Source organism: Arvicanthis niloticus, chromosome 12, assembly GCF_011762505.2.
Source record: "Arvicanthis niloticus isolate mArvNil1 chromosome 12, mArvNil1.pat.X, whole genome shotgun sequence".
NCBI lineage: Eukaryota > Metazoa > Chordata > Mammalia > Rodentia > Muridae > Arvicanthis > Arvicanthis niloticus.
The window spans coordinates 44,174,948-44,196,334 of record NC_047669.1 but is presented as its reverse complement, the minus strand read 5'-3'; the positions used below and the strand labels follow the sequence as shown (position 1 = coordinate 44,196,334).

General features: G+C 36.5%; 1 protein-coding gene and 1 pseudogene across 1 annotated transcript in view; one reads left to right on the top strand and one right to left on the bottom strand.

The window, feature by feature from the left end:
• The window catches only part of Epha6 (EPH receptor A6), an 851,223-nt gene that overhangs the window by 542,479 nt on the left and 287,357 nt on the right, over positions 1 to 21,387 (top strand). The window lies entirely within an intron of this gene.
• On the bottom strand, positions 4,959 to 7,367 carry LOC117717951 (glyceraldehyde-3-phosphate dehydrogenase pseudogene; annotated as a pseudogene).

Here is a 21,387-nt window from a genome sequence, read left to right as displayed (position 1 = left end):
ACCATCCAACTGTTACGTTGATTTCATTGTGCCATTGTACTTGGTGATAGATAAAATGTATTCTTAATAACTTTAACAACTATCGCAATATTAAACACCTACATCCTAAGTATTCTTCATATTGATTAATTTGATCTTTCTCTTAAAAAATCTTTCTTCTTCTGCACTGAAGTTTATATTTGGTCATATAACAGAATGTTACATATTCTCAAGTCACTAAATACTGAAAGTTTTCAATTAGGGCCGGCTTAACACCAGGCATGTGCATAATTCTACACTAAACATTTTATACAAATTATTTCTTTTAATTCTAACAGCACCATGCCTTTTTTAGAAACATAATTAGCTGCATCCATAATTGTATAGTAGGCAGTGAAGGTAATAGATGAAAGCCCTAGAACTGGCTAACAATAGCAGCCGAAGACAGTGAACGCTGTGTTCTGAGTATGAAAGTGACTTTGATTAGACCCTTGAAAAGACAAAGATTTGGAGAAGAATCCAAAAAAAAATGTTTTTCTAAATCTAGAGTTTGGGTATATGAAACAATTTCTAGTCAATTTATAGCCAAAAGAAAAATCATTTAAAGGCTCTTTTTTTTTGTTTTTTTTTTTTAGTGTACTAGCTCAAAATTGCATTTTAAGCATGTTGTTTATGCCCAGAAGAGAATTCAGTGAACAATATCCTGGCAGGATGGGTGCAAGCTTGTCATAATTTAATAATATGATAATATGCACCCCAGCTGATAGCATCTGTCTCTGCCTCTTCATATTCTCCTAGCTCATGTGTAAATTTTTATAGCTTTAGTTTTTCAAGTAGTATATGAACTATTATGATGTCAACTTTATTGCTAAGTTCTCCCTTGTGTCTTCCATTTAATTAACTAACTTTATAATACACTCATAGAGAATGGGTAGGGGGTGGGGGGATTAGCTTCTCTCATTTAATGACCTGTTTTAAATTTTTTTAAAGCAAGCAGAATAGTTTACTATTCTGTTCTCTCTAGCTGTATCTATTTTACTTTATTCAAGCTATAGTTTAATAACAAAAACCATAAAATAAAGAATAGATTAATTCTATTTCAAAATTATAATGATGCTCTTAACAATTAATAAATACTGTTCTGTAAATTCTTCAAGGTCAGTGCGTTTACTTAAATACTCATCCATTTACTATTGCATCATTAAAACATGCTAATAGAAAGTATATAACATATAGAAAGACTATTAATTATAGTTGCTAAACTATAAAAATATCTTACTTGAACTAGCTTGGTAGCTTTCTTTTTTCCTTTTTTTTGAACAACATCATTAAATATGCATATATGGAGAGATATATTGGTGATAGATTAATAATAGATATTGTTTGATAAGTAACTGTTTAGTTGCATATAAGGTAACACATTATTTTATTTTTGGTGGTAAGCTCTGTATTAACCAAATATCTAAACATTTTGTCACTATTGGCATTTATTGGTTGCCAAATTTATACTGGGCTTGTTATATAGCATGCTTGATCCCTTTCTGCTTTCATTCTGGTAGAGTTAACAAAATTAGGAAAAAAATTAAATAATAATAGTAAGAAATAAGAAAATACTAAATGTTGTATGTGACTACTCTTGAAATACATATAGAAACACAATGTGAATGATAATAATTTATTTTTCAAAATTAAAATAAAGTGCTATACTGACCCCAAAACACCAACAAGGGCAGTTTATTTTGATGAATGACCCTTCAGAGAATGTGAATTACCTCAAATTTGTCAATGCCCTTATAGTCAGAATTTTTAATGGATGAAAATTAAAATTAAAAACTGTATATATCACTATTATTTTCCATATCCTTAACACTGCTTTAAAACATGCTTTATATGTTTTTAAATAATAATTTGTTAAAATTATACATATTTTAAAAGGAATGAAATTAAGGATTATGAAGTCAAACATCTATTTAAATAACTATATCATATTGAAATCATTTTAGAGTCACAGTTTGTAATGATATATGTGCACACTTAAATATGAAATAAAATATTGTCAGATTGTAGCTACACTGTACTTTTCTTTGCAAACTAGAAAATAATTTTCAAGCTATCCAATGGAAGCAGAATTCCTAGTTAAAGGCCAACATGATTAGAGCAGTAGAGGTTTAAATGTGATGATTTACCATCTAATACTTGCCCAGCCCTAAATGTTATCCAGGTGACCTGGGAGAGCCAATACAATACTTTTCCCTGAAAACATTTAAGTTTCACCTATAGGCTACATAAAGCACTTTTATAGCTCAAAAGCCACATTTGTCAATTATATAAAATATACAGTAACAGAATCTTAGTGACTGACTTGTTTTATATATCATAAAATAAACACGGAAAAAAGCATCATGATTACTATTAACCAACTAAAATTTGAATTGCTGAATTGCAGCAGTATTTAAAAGAACCACATCCTGCACTAAACATTTATACCAAAAATGGAATATAGATCTAAATAAATGGCTAATCATTTAAGTATTTTGAAAACATCTGTAAAAATTAGCTAATGTATTGTGGTCTAATTGAAAGCAATTGATTCACTTTGAACAGGGCACTGATGACACTGATTCTGAATGTACAAGATGGCTTTTAGTTCTTTCCTCCCTAATCCATCCCTCATGTTTCTCATAGGCTAATTTTTATGTTCCGTTTTGTATACATATAACTCCTAAATCACTGGTGATTAAATAACCACATTTTATTGAATAAAATATTAATTTCTCAACAGATATTCATCTTCCTCCAAATCTGATCACAATAAACACCATTTCTTTTCATCTCTTCTCAAGTTAATGTGACTCTGTGAAAGTAGATTTGTTTGGATACTTCAAACACCAAGATTTTGTCATCTCCCCATATCTCAGGTTTCTAATACTTCTGATGGCAACACTAAGAAAACTGTTGCACTACTGAGGTTTAGACAAGCTTGCCTATTTCTTGGCATAGTCCTGAAGAGCAAGAAACTATATCTCTTTGGGGGATTTTCTAAAATATTTTATTATGCCACAGTTTAATTCATGACTACAGTAAACTCTTTCAAATGAAGAGCTATATTTCATTTTGTTTCTCCTATAAACTTACTAGCTTTATTTCCAGTAGCAGAATTAAATTAGTGAGTCACATAGATTTATAATATCTACAATTTTAGTTATAAATTAGTGGCTTATGGAATTTGGGAACACATGTGAGGGAGAAAATGTTTTTCAATGTATTTCCTTCTTAAATTTATTTTTAAAATCTCTATTGCATTTGACACAGTCTGTGGGTTCAAACACAATCTGTACTGCTTCAGTTGCCTGGACCAAAATTAGCTGCATCATTATTAACAGCAGCCAGAAATTTTGGAATGATTATTAATGGTGGAGCATGAAGCAGAAAGAAGACCAAATGACCTGGATGGAACAATAAAAAAGTTAATTAATCAAGTAGGGGGCATATTTCATATTTATGAGTCTATTCAAAGGAGGACAAATTCCAGGTTATAACACATTAATTTGGAATGATCTCCAATCAACAGTGTGCTCTCTGAGTCGGTAGCTATAAATATGTAAAGACAAAACTCAGTGAAAAAGGCTTTCCTCGTATCAGATTGTCAGACTACACAGTAGTCTGTCTTATGAAGTAGCATTAATATTAATAATTTTTCTAACAAAAGTGTGTGCTATAGTTAGAAGGACTCATGTTTACTAAGTGATAACGGAACTTGCTGATTTAGATAGGATGTTGGTACAGGAGTCTAAAATAACTGCTGCCATTGAGACTCTACAATATGATATTTGTTGAAATCTAATTACTTCTCAAGCACTATTCATTTTGTAATGAATTTTATTATCTTGCCAGTTATATCTCTCAAACCCTGAAGAATGTGAAAGAGCAATCCACTTATTTTCCATATGTAGTAAGTGACAGAGTGAGCAAGTTTAGATCCTTTCTTGCCAATGCCTACAACAAAGACTTACCTTTTGCTTCTTCAGTATCTCTGTCTATTTTATTTACTTCTGCCATTCCTTTTCACTTTCTACGTGATTGGTTTTTCATTGCTCTCATTCTCTACCTCCCCGTAATTGATTATATCCCTCTCTCGGCAAACAACGTTGAATGTAAAAGCGAATGATTAGGAGATTATAATATTTATAAACCATCAAGCATGAAGTTTCAAGAGCTATGAGGTGTTTCCATTTTCTTGTCTGTATTAGTACACACAAAACAGGCTAAATATGATGCTTTAAAGGGAGCAAAATAATGCAGTTAGCGTTATTTGTTTATCTATGCGGGATATATAGAGAGAAGTACTATTTGCTCAAAAAAATAGAAGTCTCCCTTTAAGAAAAATTGTATTGAGGGTAGAAAAAGATACTTTGTTTCAGCTTTGTGAGATCAAATAAGGATTTGAAAAGACAGGAACTAGGCTTATGTACCATGAGACAGATTGAATATCTTAATATGAAAAATATTAATGATTATAACTTGCTAAATGGGCTGGAAAGAAAATCATTACTGATTACCAGATACTTAGAAGCTGTACTGTACTGTAAAACATGAATTTTAAAGTACAGTGTTAGAATTTGGTTTATACATAAAAACAAAGTAGCAAACAAGTAAGTCTACTAATAAAGAAGACAGATGGTGATATATGTCGAAAACCATAATCATGTAGTAGCCATCACACCTTGAATAACAGTTGTTTTTCTGTACATGGGGGGAAGGGTGATTATTTTTGCTTCTTTGAGGAGACTGCAGCAAACTTTATTGATGGTATTCAAGAGAATAGAGAAGGCTCCCTGGGCCCTCCCCCGCCCAGGGGCCTTTGGGATGGAAATTGTGAAGGAGACTCTCAGTGTTGGGGGCCAAGTTGGGACTAGGACTCCTCACTAACCAAGGGCCTCTCTGTTGCTCTCAGTGTTCTTGCTGGAGTGGGTGGTCCAGGGTTTCTTACTCCTTGGAGGCCATGTAGGCCATGAGGTTCACAACCCTGTTGCTGTAGCCATATTCATTGTCATACCAGGAAATGAGCTTTACAGTGTTGTCATTGAGAGCAATGCCAGCCCCAGCATCAAAGGTGGAAGAGTGGGAGTTGCTGTTGAAGTCGCAGGAGACAACCTAGTCCTTAGTATAGCTCAGGATGCCCTTCAGTGGGCCCTTGAATTCCTGGTTCACTATCTTCTTGATGTCATCATACTTGATAAGTTTCTCCAGGCAGCATGTCAGATCCACAACAGATACATTGGGGGTAGGAAGACAGAAGGCCATACCAGTGAGCTTCCCATTCAGCTCTGGAATGACCTTGCTCACAGCCTTGGCAGCACCAGTGGATGCAGGGATGATGTTCTGGGCAGCCCTACAGCACACGACTTTCCAGAGGGGCAATCTATAGTCTTCTGAGTGGCAGTGATGGTATGGACCATGGTCTTGAGCCCTTTCACGATGCCAAAGTTGTCATGGATGACCTTGGCCAGGGGAGCTAAGCAGTTGGTGGTACAGAATACATTGCTGACAATCTTGAGTGAGTTGTCATATTTCTCATGGTTCACACCCATCACAAACATGGGGGTATCAGCAGAAGGAACAGAGATGATGACCCTTTTGGCCCCACTCTTCAAGTAGGTCCCAGCCTTCTCCATAGTGGTGAAGATGCCAGTAGACTCCATGACATATTCTGCACCAACATCACCCCATTTGATGTTAACAGGATCTCGCTCCTAGAAGATGATGATGGGTTTCCCGTTGACAAGCTTCCCATTCGCAGCCTTGACCGTGCTGTTGAATTTGTCATGGATAGAGTCACACTGGAACATGTAGACCATATAGTTGAGGTCAATGAAGGGGTCATTGATGGTGACAATCTCCACTTTGCCAAGTGCAGAGCAAAAGGCAGCCCTGGTAACCAGGTGCCCAATACGGCAAAATCAGTTCACACTGAATTTCACCAGCTTGTCTACAGCACAAGGCTGGCACTACATTACAAGATGCAGCTGTATCTGGAACAGGGAGGAGCAGAGAGCTTCTTTATCTTTTTTTTGTTTGGTGTGTGTGTGTGTGTGTGTGTGTGTGTGTGTGTGTGTGTGTATTAAGCCAATTTCAATTAAACAACAAAATTTCAGCTGTATTCTTAGATGTCCGTTAGGTACTCAGAAACTACATTTGTAGCTGAAATATGAACTCTGATTAACATTTCTTTATTTTCTATTATTATTTTTATACCGCTTATGTTGCTTTACATGCAGCTGGCTAGGAAAGGCATTCTGTGAGTGACAAAGGGATTAATGTTACTCAAGGAACACATAACAGTTATTTCAAATTAAATACATTTTGTTGTTCTCCATACATTCCCTTATTATTCACTATTTTTTTAATTTACTCACCTTACATTCTGATTGTTCCCCCTCCCCATTTACCCCTCATATTGCCCCCTTCCCTCTCCTTTTACTCTGAGAGAGTGGGGTCTCCCTTGGGTATCTCTCCACCATGGCACATCAAGTTTCCACAGGGTTAGGTGCTTCCTCTCACACTGAGGCCAGACAAGATATCTCAGTTAGGGGAAGTATTATTATTAGGGAAGTATCCCTAAGGCAATAGCCTTAGGGATAGCCCCTGCTCCAAGTTGTTCAGGACACACATGAGGATTGGGCTACAAATCTGCTACATATGTGCGTAGGGGGCACTTAGATTCAGTCTGTGTACTCTGGTTAGTGGTTCAGTCTCTGAGAGACCTCAAGAGTCCAAGTTAGTTGACTATGTTTGTCTTCCTATGGAGTTCCTATCTCCTTTAGGATCTTCAATTATTCTCCAACTCTTCTATAAGAGTCCCCAACCTCCATCTAATATTTGGCTGTGAGTCCCTGTATCTGTTTCAGTCAGCTGAAGGGAGGAGCCTCTCAGAAGACAGATATGCTAGGCTACTATATGCAAGCATAACAAAGTATCATGAGTAGTGTTAGGGGTTGGTGCTTGCCCATGGGATAGATCTCAAGTTTGGCTGGTTATTGGTTGGTCATTCCCACAGTCTCTGTTCCATCCCCTATTCCTGAATTTCCTGTAGACAGGATACATTTTGGGTCAAAAGTTTTGTGGGTGAATTTTTATCCCTATTGCTCCAGTGGGGTTCCTGCCTGGTTACAGGAGTTGGCCTCTTCAGGTTCCATATCCTCACTGCTGTGAGTTTCAGCTAAGGTCACTGACATTGACTTCTGGGGGAGACAGATAAAGGGCCAGACGGCCAGAAGAATGAATGGAAATCTGTATTATTCACTATTATTTGTCTCTTGTATACATATATTAATAGTAAGCCATGTATGGGGTATTCAAAAGCTTCAGGAAACTCACCTGACAGCCATATTATGGACTTACTGACAGAGGTCGTTATGTCATTCACAAAATCTGATTCTAATTCAACTTGATTTGAGATGGATTTTCTTCTATCAGCCATTATATAAATTGTCTAAATCTTTCTGTCAAAGTTATTTGACTTTAAACCATTGGATTCTTCTAAGGAACAAAAATCCTCTAAGGACATGTCAAATTGCTCAAAATTTAGCAAAAAAAAAAAAAAGAAAGAAAGAAAGAAAGAAGAAAGAAAGAAAGAAAGAAAGAAAAGAAAAGAAAAGAAAACATGCTCAATATAAAAGTTGGAGATTTGAAACCATTCTTCAGGCTATAAGAATCTACTTTATTGGCTAGTGGGTTTTTAATGGCACAGTTTAATAGTTACAAAGCATCAGGGGCAAATGATAAAAACCTAATTTCTCATAATGACCATATGGAAGCAATCTTCCATACCATAGCACATATGAGCTGCTACTGACTCCTCACCTCCACAAAGGCATGATCAGGACTAAAGAAGGAACTGGAATGGGATACTGACAATGGAAGCTAAGGGACAGTATTCAAAGGTATGAGGGACTTCCCCTACTGTTAAGTGGCACATAGTGATGATGCATGGATACGGCTCTATAAGAAATGCTGGAAACACTTTGTGCCAACATGCAGCAATGGTAATTGAGGGAGCAACAGCCTGCAAAAATAACACAGTTTAGGTTTCTGTTAGAGTCCACCCCACATTGAATTTAACCAACATCGTAGTCAATCATTCCTCAGAACTGATAAATTTGAGTTAAATGAAATTGTCAAAATATTTAGAACAGGCTAGAGGTATTTTATATTACACGTATGAATGTTAACTATCACAATTATGTCAGAACTAAAAAGTACACTTTAAATTTTCTCAGCACTATACAGAAGTAAAGTCATTTCAAACAATTTATAATACCACTTTTTTTAATTTGTACTAACGTAAAGCAGATCATCCATTTTTATTTTTGTCTTGCTGTGAAGTTATAATACTGAATGGGCAGATTTTTTCAAATAAACCCAGGCAGAGCTCCTCAGAGGCATGTGTGAAGAATTAGGAAGCGGCCTAAATATTTGCTACACTTTACTTTTCCAAGGTATTTCAGTATAGTTTATATGATTCTACTTAGCAAAATCACAGAAGCCCTGTAAAGGATTTAGCTGTGTGTGCAAAAACCCCCGTGTGCATCCGTGAGCACATTATTACACTGTAAAGAAAGGCCAGTTGAAGAGAATGCCCACCTTGCTTCCTGATAGGAAGCAGCTGATATGTCATAAAATGAACTACTTACTCTTCTGTGCTTTTTAGAAAACTGAGAACCCATTCAAAATTTGTCTCGCGCTATAGTTATTTTTGTGTCATATATTTGCTGAATACATAGACAGGAGATACCCTAAATCATTTTCAACCACTTCACATATTAAATTAATTTGAAATTCTATGATATTACTTACTAAGCTAGAATATATACATAACTAACTGTCCCTAACTGTATTTTCATACTGAGATTTAAAAAATGAAATGGGTAGTATTCTAGAAATCAATTGACAAAAAGCTATAGTAGGCTGAATCAGACTGGTCAGACTGAATACAGACTGGTCAGTAAATAGCCATACCAAATTCTGTGATGGGCACTGAAAAATCAAAGACCAAAATGGATGAACTGGGTCCCTGTTTTCACAAATTTTGTTGATAAAGTCAGAGAATTAAATATAGCTTTAAAACAGTGAGCAAAGAGGAAGGAGAAAACGGAGAGTGCTAGGACCCATCCCTGGCTGTTCTTCTTTCTTCTTGGTTCTCTCTTGAGGGAGTAGAAAGAGAAAAGCATTGGCAGGGGCAAGGCTTGGTCTTGTGAGATATTTAAGGTTGCAGAATAATAATAAAATGTTTACCTATCTTATGTCTAAATCACTTGGCTTCAGTCACTGATCTGATTGTCGAGTTCCTCTGAGGCCAGAAGTTGCAGTCTCTGGCCCTTAGAACCTCATAGTAAACAGCAGGGCATTAAGTAAAGAAGCCTTCTATCTCTTCAGGAAATGTGTGGCTCTAACTCCCAGACTGCTAGTTGAAGTCACATGAAGAAAATGGACACTTTGAAAAGTGATTTTAGCCTTTATTTCTAAGTTCTTCAGTTCTCCAAAGAGTTTCTACAAAAGTTCTCCTCTAAAAAGTTCTCTCTAAAATGTTCTCTATGCTCTCATCTTTTAATCTTGCTCTTTCCTCCTGCTCTGGTGTCACAACAGTGCACTTATTCTCAATGCCTTTATTCCCAATCCTATGCCTTTTCTTCCAATGCTATTACTCCCAATGCCTTTATTTCTAAGTTTTTTCTAGAAGTTTTCTAAGTAAAGTTCTTCTCTAAAAAGTTCTCACTAAAAATTCTTCAGTTCAGTTCTGTCTCCTCTCTTTGTCCTCAGCACTTATATATCTTTCAGAATACATGATCACATGATAAAAAGTTCACCACAGTTTACACATAAATTCATATCATACATCGAATAAGACGTTTACAACAGAGAATGTTTACACACATGTTCATTAAGTGTAATTATCTGGCTAAACATTCATCATCTGTCACTAGCCCTACAGGTTCATTGAAAGTTAAAAACCATAATTTTTGTGACTAAGGTATTAATGAAGTTCATATAGATAAAGCCAGTCAATATTTGATCTCCTGCCCTTGCACCTATAGTAAATCATTAGTTCCCTTTTTATGACCTTTGGTTAATTGTTTTACACCTTCTTGGAATATGCACTAAGTTGTGGATGCCTGCTTGCTATCTCAGAAGGAATTTACTCATGACACTTGCAGACTAGTAGAGTTCTCATTGCAATTTTGGTTATCAGAAAGGGCTTAATAACAGTCCTATTATGAAAGAGCTTAATAATTACTAATATCAGTTTAGTAATTCCTATAAGATCATCATTAAGAATCAAGAAATCATTTATTTATCAATATAGAATCACTACAAGACAGTACATCATTATATTTCTGCAGAAATCTGCTCAAAAAGGTGGACTAATAACTAGTGGTGTGTGTGTGTGTGTGTGTGTGTGTGTGTGTGTGTGTGTGTGTGATAATAACTGGAAAAGCATATTAATAACAGAAATCTTTCTTCATATAAAATCTCCTTGGCCTTGCCTAAAGAACAATCCTATCATTATCTTTAATAATGCAAGGCAGAACCATCTCAGGAGATCACCTGCTAATTTTTAACTTCTCTTTGATGGCTTCTGGCAAGAGAGAGATGTAAACATACTTGTCATAGGAAACTAGGCTCCAGCTGTATATGTAGGGGAGGATGGCCTTGTTGGGCATAGGTGGGATAGGAGGTCCTTGGTCCCAGGAAGGTTTGATAGCCCAGTGTGGGGGAATTCAAGGGCAGGGAGGTGTGAGTGGGTGGGTGGGTGGGTGGGACCACACCCTCATAGAAGCAGAAGGAGGGGAGATAGGGTAAGGGCTTCCTGGGTGTGTGTGGGGGAATGGGAAAAGGGGAAAGGGGATAACATCTGAAATGTAAATAAAATACCCAATAAAAAAAGAAAGAAAAGAGGATATATCCTAAAGGAGACTCTACAGTTAAGTAAAACGTGACCTTTAAAATGAAGATGTAATTAACTGTATGGATGGATTAGTGTATTCATAAAGACAAAACCTTCTTCAACATTTAATGATTCCATGTGATCCCGTGTCTTTCTATATCATTACACAGTTGAATGTCAGCATGAGCTTAAATGAGATGAGTTGTTCCAACAATAGTCACAAAGCTCTGACTTGGAAATCAGCACTCTCTTTTGATAAGTCCTTCTAAACCGATAACTTGCTATATTTCTTAGAATTAACAACTTTATGAGTGAGAACAAGATCATGGGTCAGTAGTGGTTAAGATGATGTGTGGGTACAAGAAATGCAAGTCATTATCAATGCTATATTTCATCTTCCTACTGAGGCTAAACTATCCTGGTTTTCTTCCACTCATCAGTAATTATGACAATAGGCAAGCTATTTAGGGCAAGCTTCCCATAAGTAACTAATCTAGAAGCAAAGCTAACACATCTAATTATTTCTTTGCCGTTGTTTTATCCACACCCAAATAAACTTTTCTAAATATCCTTTTATTGTCATCCTGTAGCTGTCATTACTTTCTATTTCCCTAGAGACTATTTCAGTCTTCAGAATTCACATACTGAAAGTCCGGGAACCTTGGGAATTATCAATTTAAATTCCAACTCATGTTTTCTCTCTGCCAGCATGCAAACCTGCATATCTCTCCTTGACAGTTCATATTTGGTTTTTGGAATTTCAAGACACACTGAATTATGGCCTTTCACCAGAGGTTCCAGAGAAAAGAACAGCAAAGCCACTTTATGTCAAACCTGCAATGAAATTGTTCTGTTGCAGAAATCTTGAAAATTAAGTTATCTGAAAGACTTTATGAATCTAGGTAGAAGGGAGGTAATGGAGATGTGTTAGCAAAGCAAAAGAAGACACTAGTGTCACACAACATGCTACTGGCTTGTCTATGAGCTACTTGGCTGCATATAACTGGTGAAGACATAATAATACCCTCAATAAAGGCAGCATAAGACATAGTGCCGTTGCTCATGAAGTCTGAATTCTACAGGCTTTAGTTTCTCCTCAATCAAATTTAAAAAGAAAATTGCTATAATACCTTCCTTTGCTTTAAAAATGGGAAACTCTTGCAAAATAATTTAAGATCTGCATCAGATCAATCTGGATAAGCATCTAAACCTTCCCAGTTGTTGGTGGTGGTGTTGGTGATGGTGGTGGTTGGGGAGGGGGGGTGTTTGGTTTGCTTTGCTTTGGTTTGCTTTGGTTTGCTTTGGTTTGCTTTGCTTTGCTTTGCATTGCGTTGCGTTGCTTTGCTTTGGTTTTGGTTTTTGTGGAGTTTGTGGGTGTTTGGGGGGACTCTTTGTTGTGGTTTTTTTTTTTTTGGTTTTGTTTTTAATTTTGTTGATATTGGCACATAGAGAATCAACTTGATCAATTTAAGCACTGGACTCATTAAGTGTATGCTTCTGCTGTTTTAGTCACCCATTCACCAATTCAGTTTTCATTATATCTCACTCTGTATTCAAATAAAATATTCCCTACACGATGGAGTTATCATAGATATAATCAAGAATATGCTTCTCTAGAGGTTACATTCTCAAAGGCAGGGAGACACAATGAATAAACAATAAGAAAAATAACTAATGTTTCAGGTGATGCAGAGCTACAAAGTGCTGTAGGGAGACTCCCTTGAGCCCCAGGTGCTTATTCCCTCTGCTATTGGAAACCCTGATGAAGGCTCATAACTACAGACATTTTGCCTGGCCTAAAAGATCTGCATGCCATAGAATCATGACAGCACCCTGCCTCACCGCCCAGGCCCCAGGAGTAGATAGAATCCAACTCTGCCCAATGTAAGTCACAGGGACCTCTTTTTTGCTTCAGTGAAGTGCAATTCTGAAGAGCCACCTAAGCTCCAGAACTCTCAGACATTTGCTGTGATCTTTGTTGCTTCCACGTGGCAGACGTACTGCTACATGGATCCCTTTCTGCTTCCCATAAATCCTTGCTGAGACAGCTTCTCATAACTCTATCAAATGCCGGGTTGCTGTGCATAGTTCATATTGAACACTACTTGAAATCATTAATGAAAGATCCTTTGAAGAAGAGCAGACTGAAAAGCAATATGAAGAGTGCTTACTTTCTACATGAGACCAACACTCTAGAGTCCAACACACAGTATACCTTAGCATTCAATGCTCACTGTCATAATCACAACTATAAGCAAGACAGCCTATGAAAACTTCATGGATAAAACAGTCTTGATTCATCATGGAAGAACATAAAGTACACAAATACCAAGAAAGAAATAAGGGAATTTTTCACAGTAGCAAAAAGATCCAAGCTATTCTATTTGATAAATATTTCACAGATGAACAGATCCATAAATAGAACAAGTGGAGAGGAATTATATAAGTGTATTGTAAATCCATATTTTTACTTGAATGTAAATTCCCACAACATAAATTTTGAAGCTAAACTTTCTAAATGCCAGCACTGGTTGTGCCACTGCATTGTTCTATGCTGTAGCTTCCACAACTGGAAAAGGGGAATGAGAATTCCACCTAATTTCTAATGTTCTTATGAGCATTGACTGTTTAGCAGAATATATAACATGTAACTATAGCAATCACTAAGCATTAATTAATTATTGTTTCTAATTCTAAAGTAGCATTCTCACATCAATATTGTATTTTGTATTTAAAAAACAAAACAATATCCTGTATCTTTTTTCATCTAAACTCTTTCAATAGAACAGCCTTCAAGTAATTACCTTGGTTTTGTCATTTAACACTTATTTTCCCTGGACATCAGGGATGTTTTGATGTTAGATTTTATTTAATTTTTATGGGTGAGATAGAAACATTAGTGGAATTCCAAAAAAAATGTATTGACCTCCTAGAATTTAAGTGCTGTCAACAAATAAGGCTCCACACTTTAACTTCTGATAGTCTGGATTTTTTCTTCTACCACAGGCCACAATATAATAGGGAGAATATGCCAGACCTATGTCAATATTATCATTTAATATTGAGTAGACTCATATCTACTGTTCCTGTAACATGCATGATATAACAGTATTGTCAGTTTGACAGAATGTAGAATCACCTGGGTGAAAAGCCCCTGGACATGTGTCTTTTAGATATTACCTTGATTTAGGTTAATTAATGTGGGGGGATCCATCTTACCCAGGGGCCCAACTGTTCCCTGTGTGGACTGTATAATAGAGGAGAAAACAATTGAACATGCAGGCATCGTTGATGTCTTCATCTGCCTGACAGTACTTTAAGCTGCTGCCCCCGTGACCTTTCTGTCATGATCACAATAATCTGGAACTGTGAGCTAAACAAACCCTTTCTTTTTTAAGTTGGTTTGGTCTGGGTATTTTACCACAACAGCAAGAAAAGAAACAAAGACATATTGTAATCAGATTGTTTAAGGTTTGGACCAGTTTTGTTTTACATAGCACAGTTTTAAAATCTCAACTATTGGAGTTAGACTATACATAAGATTTTTTTCAGTTGTATCTAACCACATAACCATGGGCAGGTTAATTAAATTCTCTGAGACCTAGTTTTATCCTTCCTCTGGAGCTCACTCTGTATTTCAGACTGGCCTGTAATTCTAATCATCAGTCTCTGTATATAGTACTGCTACTTTCTCCTGTGATTGGTGTGAACACTCCATAAATTGATATGTGTGGTATGTTTAGAAGTATGGATGTTATTAATAGCCATACTAAAACCACTTGTTATTATAATCATAAATATTGCCCCTCTTCTGAGAGGGACTCACTCATTGAGTGTATTATAATTCTGAAGGACTATCTTGAGCTATGAATCACCTGATACTCACCTTCATGAAAGATGAAAGAAGAAAATTTAATGTGAAGATGAATAAAATATTGGTAAGAGAACTTCCTTAGAGCACCCACAGTGAAATCTTCAAGTTGAAATGAACATCCATATATCTGCCTGTTTTGCCTTGCAATAACACAATATTTAAAACTTGCAATTTATAAATATCTGTATTATATATGGATAAAATTTCTAGAGTCAACCAAAGTTTATTACTGTCATCTGTATGGCATCTGGTGAGGCCAGAGAGCAACACATAGTGAGGTAGAACAAGAATGCTAACCCAACGTACCTCTTTCTCCTTTTATAAACTATTATGGTGATATGGGGTTCACCCACACCAGTATGGGGCCTCACTTAAGCCTCATGACCTCAAAATGACCCTGACTCTAAATGTCATGACCATATCAATATGAAGGTTGAATTGCCAATACTCACATTTCCAGGGGAAACAGTAGAGTCTTGAAAGGAGCCATAAAGCTTACAGCAGTTTAAAAATTCCACAGCCATTCAGTTGATTCCCTTAGACAGGAATGAGCAAATCAAAGAACAGCTAAGCTAGCTGTGTGTTGAAAATTGTATATTGATCAGAAGAGGTATTAGCTCTATGTTGTTCCTGTCTAGACACAGTAGCTTGCTTGAAAGATTTTCCTTCTGCAAATGTTAGACAGGCAGTCTTGAGAATATTTGAACTTCCATGAAATCACACTTTTTAACATTACATAATGACCAAAAAGAAATCTGCTCCATTCTTTACCAAATTATTCTAAGTTAACTGGCAGACAAGCAGAACACTAAATAGAAATGTACCCAGGAGACTCAGGTTACCTAATTACCTTCAGCACATTTTTTTTTCTTTACTGTCATACTCTTTATTGCAACTCTCGGTGCTTTCTGAATCCTTCTAAACCATTAACAGTCAACTCCTATCCATTAGGGACCCACTTCTCACTATTTGTATTTATCCATCTAACAAAGTGCAGTTTTTATAACCACCTAACTGTCTTTTTTTTTTTCATTTTTTTCTCACTTATGCTGCTTAAATGCCCACAGGGATAGTAGATTCCTAACTGTATTAAACAAGCACATGCAGTAAAGATACCCAACGTAGCACATATGGTGATTTTTTAAAAAAGCAAAGTATCTTTAGATTTGTTTCTGACTTAAATTCAGCAATATCTGTAAAGTTTATAAAATACATCACTCATCGTCAGATTTTGCCCTACCCTTGAGATAGGACAAGGAAGATGAACCCAGTAAGCTTTCATAAGAAAACAGCAAACAGTGAAAACAAAATTAAATACTATCTACCCTCCTCTCAATTGATTCAAGGCATGAGTATATCCCATGCATAAGAACATGATGGATTATTTCACCTTTGAACTCATGAATGGCTCCTAGAATTTCCAAAGCTTATTTCACCACTGAACTCATGAATGGCTTCTAGAATTTCCAAAGCCCAAGGACATTTATATACAAAGACACAAAGAGGAGGTAAGGGGAATTTCCAGGTTGTCTATAAGTAGACAACAGTGAGTATCAGACTTGTACTTGTGAAAATGAGTGGTCAGGACATCAAAGCTCAACCTGGAAAAAAATTACATGAACTAGAAAAAAACATCCTGTGTAAGGTTTCCTAAACCCAGAAAGACAAATATGATATACGATTAGTTAAATGTGAATATTAGCTATTAAGAAGATGATAACCAAGCTACAATCCATAGAACCACAGAGGTTAGATATAATAGCTATTTCAATAGATAAAGGGACTATATTGGGAGGATCAGATGGGCAGGGGAAGAAGAAAGGGAACAGGGTGGGGGAGAAATTATGGAAAGAAACAGCTAAAATTAAGGTTCATTTGAAGGGTAGTATGGAAACCTGATATATTTGAAGCTTCCTAAAATACACACACACACACACACACACACACATTATTTGGTATATAATATATAATTTGGTATATAATATTATTTGGTATATAATATACCAAATAATGGGAAGAACAGATTTCCCACTGGCCATCTTTGATCACTAAACAAAGCTTCCAATAGTTGGATTGGGTTATGTCTAATTGAATTGTTGCCCAAAGGAGTCCCATGGGAATCCACAAACAACCCAGGCCCAGGCTGTTGCCAAAATTATAGGATGCTCTCCTCAAATGATGGCAAGTCCTCAATTCTGAAGATAACACCTATGAAACTCATTGAACATGGAGAAGTCCTGGTGTTGCCTACATAGTCCTTCAACCCTACATGTTAGCATCTTTGCTACAGGAAGGTACTTTCTATGCTTCCAAAAGAGAAACACAAACACTAACCCAGCTACAAAACCTTTGATCTAATCTACACTGGTTTCCTACCTGTAAGGTATGCTAGGGCACTGGTGGCACAAAGTTGTATTAGTAACCAACCAATGTCTGATGTAACTTAAGGACTACTCTACATGACAGAGGCCATACCTGACACTGTTTGGGTGATCAAGAATCTGAGACTAGAAAATCATACTACTTGTCTTTTTTTAAAAAAAAAAAATGGCAATAAAGAGACACCTATTGACATTCTGCTCTCCTCATAGATTAGTGCTTTGCTCAGCCATCATCAGAGGAACTCCATCCTGCAGCAGATAAGAACAGATACAGAGACCCACATCCAGACATTATGAACAGAGTGAGGACTCACTCTCAGGACACACACTCTGCCCTAAACGGGTTGACTCTACTAATGCCTCCCCTGCCCTCAGGGCTCAGAGAACCCTAAAGCAGAGGAGACAGAAAGAGTATGGGAGAAAGGACGAGAGAACACCAAGAAAACAAGGACCTCTAATTGCCATGAGCAAAGCTCAAATAAACTCACAGACATGGAGGAGCATACCCAAGACTTGCATGAGTGTGTAGCAGGCCCTTTACATATATATTAAGGCTTTTAGATTAAATGAGTGAGCCTCTGATGTTTGTGTACTCTCTTGGGCTCTTTTCCTTCTGTTTGTTTTGTTCAAATCCAATATGTTAGGCTTTGTTTTATCTTATTATATTTGGTTTTATTATAAAAAAAAATAGAAAAATAGGATTTGTTAACCTTCAAAAAAACAGTATAAAAACATTCCTTTGAAGCTTTGTCTCTACACCTGCAAATGCAAGAAAAGAAAAGAAAAAGAAACCTCAACATATGAATTAGTCAGGCTGATAAGAAAATGAAGTTCAGGAATTCTCATATATGCAGAGGCCTAGAGATGACCTCTATTTTATTTTCTTAATCACTAGGTATTTTAATTAAAAAAAAAAAGGTATGGCAGAATATTCCCAAACTTGTATACATTACTAATTGAAGTCATTAGTAACAATTTGTGGGGATAAAAATGATATAAGGACGAGCAGATTTCATCTCCACTGAAAGGCTGGACTTTCTCCCTAAGCCAACTTTCCTCACATACTGTCTAAGATACCTAAGTCATCTTTGAATTATAATGGATACTTGCTCAGGAAGCATAATTAAAAAGAGGAAATTTTAATTTTTATAACTTGCAAATCTCCCCAAGAACATTCACGGTACTTTAAATTGTATATACCGAATGTTAATAAATTAGAAATATGAGCTGGAGAAATGGTCCATTGTTTAAAATCCTTTGCTGCTTTTCCAGAGGACCTGGGTTTGGTTCCTAGAACCCATGTTGTAAAGCTAACAAACACTTGTAACTCCATCTCCAGGGACACATTCTTCTAGACTCCATAGCCACCAGCATGCACATGGTATGCATAGATACCTTCAGGCCCACACGTAAGTATACAAAATACAATAAATATAATGAAATAATAAAAATTAAATTGGACTTATAAATAAAGTATCAGGAACATTTCAACACAAAGGAGCATGGACCCACTCTGAGACCTGTAACAGAGGTCACAGCATGTGCATCATCTTGCCCTAGGATTCCTGGTGGCAGCAAGAGAAGAGCAGTGTCCCCCTGCACACATAAAGCACAGATGTCACAGGGAAAAGATAAACAGCATTCAGAAATATGACTGCAGGAAATGCAGAAATTTTATTGGTTTATTTTCATAGGCATTTTCTGTCTAGTCTTGAAGAGAGCCAAGGCAAAATGTCAGCAGTCGAGTGAGATATTTTTTCCATATTGAGAGTGAAGGGAGAAAATAAAATTACTTAAGAAATTTCATACATAAGGACTTCAAGCGAAAAATATATATATACCAAGGAAGCTAGTAGAAAGAATCATATTTAATATTGTTTTTAAATGGTCTATTTATTACTAAAAACTTGGGATAACCTTAGATTACCCTTAAATTTATGTTATTAGTATACCATGAGTTAGCCTAAGCAATAGCTTGGCAAGAATGACCCCTTGCTAAAGCCTCAAAAAGGTGTGAGATAGAAACACCCTGGAAAACTCCCAGAAACAAGATCACCAATATTCTTCTTGTTTACACACTCCAAGAGGAGGTTACCATAAGAAAAAAAAAAAAAAAAACATTAATGCCCTAATAGGTCATACTTGCCCACATCAAAATGGCCAAATGAGTGGTAAACCCGTAGGTTCCAAGCTGAAATAAAAATAAGAATATATTCATTCCACTTTGGCATCAGATCCCCACCCTGAACCCAACTGCTATGACTGGGTAACAGACTGAACAGTTTTCTGAAGTGCTTCTCTTTAAGACACAGGACTAAATAGCGACCCTCCCTAGAGGATGCTAACAATGCTAGAGTGTGTCCCAGGGTGGCTGCCACAGCTAGGTCTTCCTGCCACATCCCAGGTACTGACAGTAACTGAGTGCACCATTAACCCAGCACAGAGGTTAGTCTTCATGGAGAGCTTTAAATGTGAGGTTTTATTTCATTTTTATTTCAATATTTAATGTCAATTATTGAAAATAAGGTAGAGAGAAATTGAATTTATTTTATTATAAAATTCAAGGTGCCTAACAAATATTTGTACCAATTTGAAAAATAAAACCTCCCACATCTAGTCCAAAACATGCTACAGGCTCTTATCCTTAGGATTCTGCTTGGACTCTGCTTCCACAATTAGATACAGAGTAGATCGAGAGCCCAGAGTGTCCCACCACAGGGTACCATGGGAGCAGATCATAATGGCCTGGAAATTTATCAAAGCAGGTGTTCTGAGTCATCGAGAAGAACCTGAGGAGTATGCTCCCAGCAGACAAAATTCCGGTGACCTGTGCCACTCAGGAGAAAGCTTCCGGGGATTAGCTTTTGGAAAGTCCACTACACGAAACAGAAATAGCTCTCATATTGTGTAGAACTATAATCAATTGCATTTTGTCTACCAAAGAAAATGAATTTAGTTTTGATAAAGTTGACAAAACTCATTTTTTTCTGGCAGCAATAAAATAGCAGGTTTTTTGTGTCCTTAAGTCAGTCCTAATTAAAAAAAAAAAAAAAAAAAAAAAAGCCTAAATTTATAGCGATGTCTTTATAACGGATAACTTTCTATTTCCCATGATGGCCAATACTGGTTTTCTCTAATGCTACTGTTCTATCAATAAGCATCATAGTTTAAATATAAATAAACAAAACAAAATACTAATTTCTATTACATAACATCAAAGATGGACATGTTCAGGGTGCTTTCCTGTTTAGTTCAGTTTTAAGGGATTACTTAACACAGCTGCACAAAAAAAAAAAAAGCCTTTTTTTTTTCCTTTAGAGCTACACACTAAAACCAATACTGATACACAGATACTCATACACATTACACAAACACTCTACTACAGAACCACATCTGTAACCTTTAAATCAATCCCTCCTTTGTCTCCCTCTCCGTGTGTGTGTGTGTGTGTGTGTGTGTGTGTGTGTGTGTGTGTTACTCTGTCTCTCTATAGTTCTCTATCTCTTGATTAGAGAAAGATCAAGATTCACAGTAAACACTTTTAATTTCTCTGTCCTGGAACTCTCTATGGAGAGAGACCAGGCTGACCTAGAACTCAGAGATCTACCTGCCTCTGCCTTCCAAGTGTTAAGATTAAAGGCATATGCCATCACTGCAAGGCTAATATGAAATGTGTAATTGGAATTTCACACATGAGGTCTGAGAAGAAGCCTGATAAAACTGATGAAATAAAAATGCATATGTATGAAGCCATTTTTCTTTTCCCAGGACATTGGAGATGTTACAAGTAGACCTGCTCCCTCTGATCTGCTACAAATCAGACATAGATGACAGAGATATCTAAACTTTGGCTTGCAGGCAGCATTTACCCCCAGAGAGCTGAGAATGGAGCAATAAAGGTTTGTAGGTGGCCTTATGGGGTCACAACATCAAATGGTTGGACACCCTGGAAGAGACTTGTGAACCTCTTCTGAATAGCTTACACATAATGATCCCAAAACTTGTATTGACCTCCTACTGCTGGGCATGATGCCTGTCTTTAAATGTGGTTCAGGTACCCAATGAGCCATTCAATTTTTTTTAAACAAAAGACTGTTCTAGACAGATAAAAATATATCTATCCCATTTCACCTTGCCATCCAGTCATGAGGAAACATCTGCAGACATGTGTTTAACATCAAACACAAAGAAAATCATGCCCCTGAAGA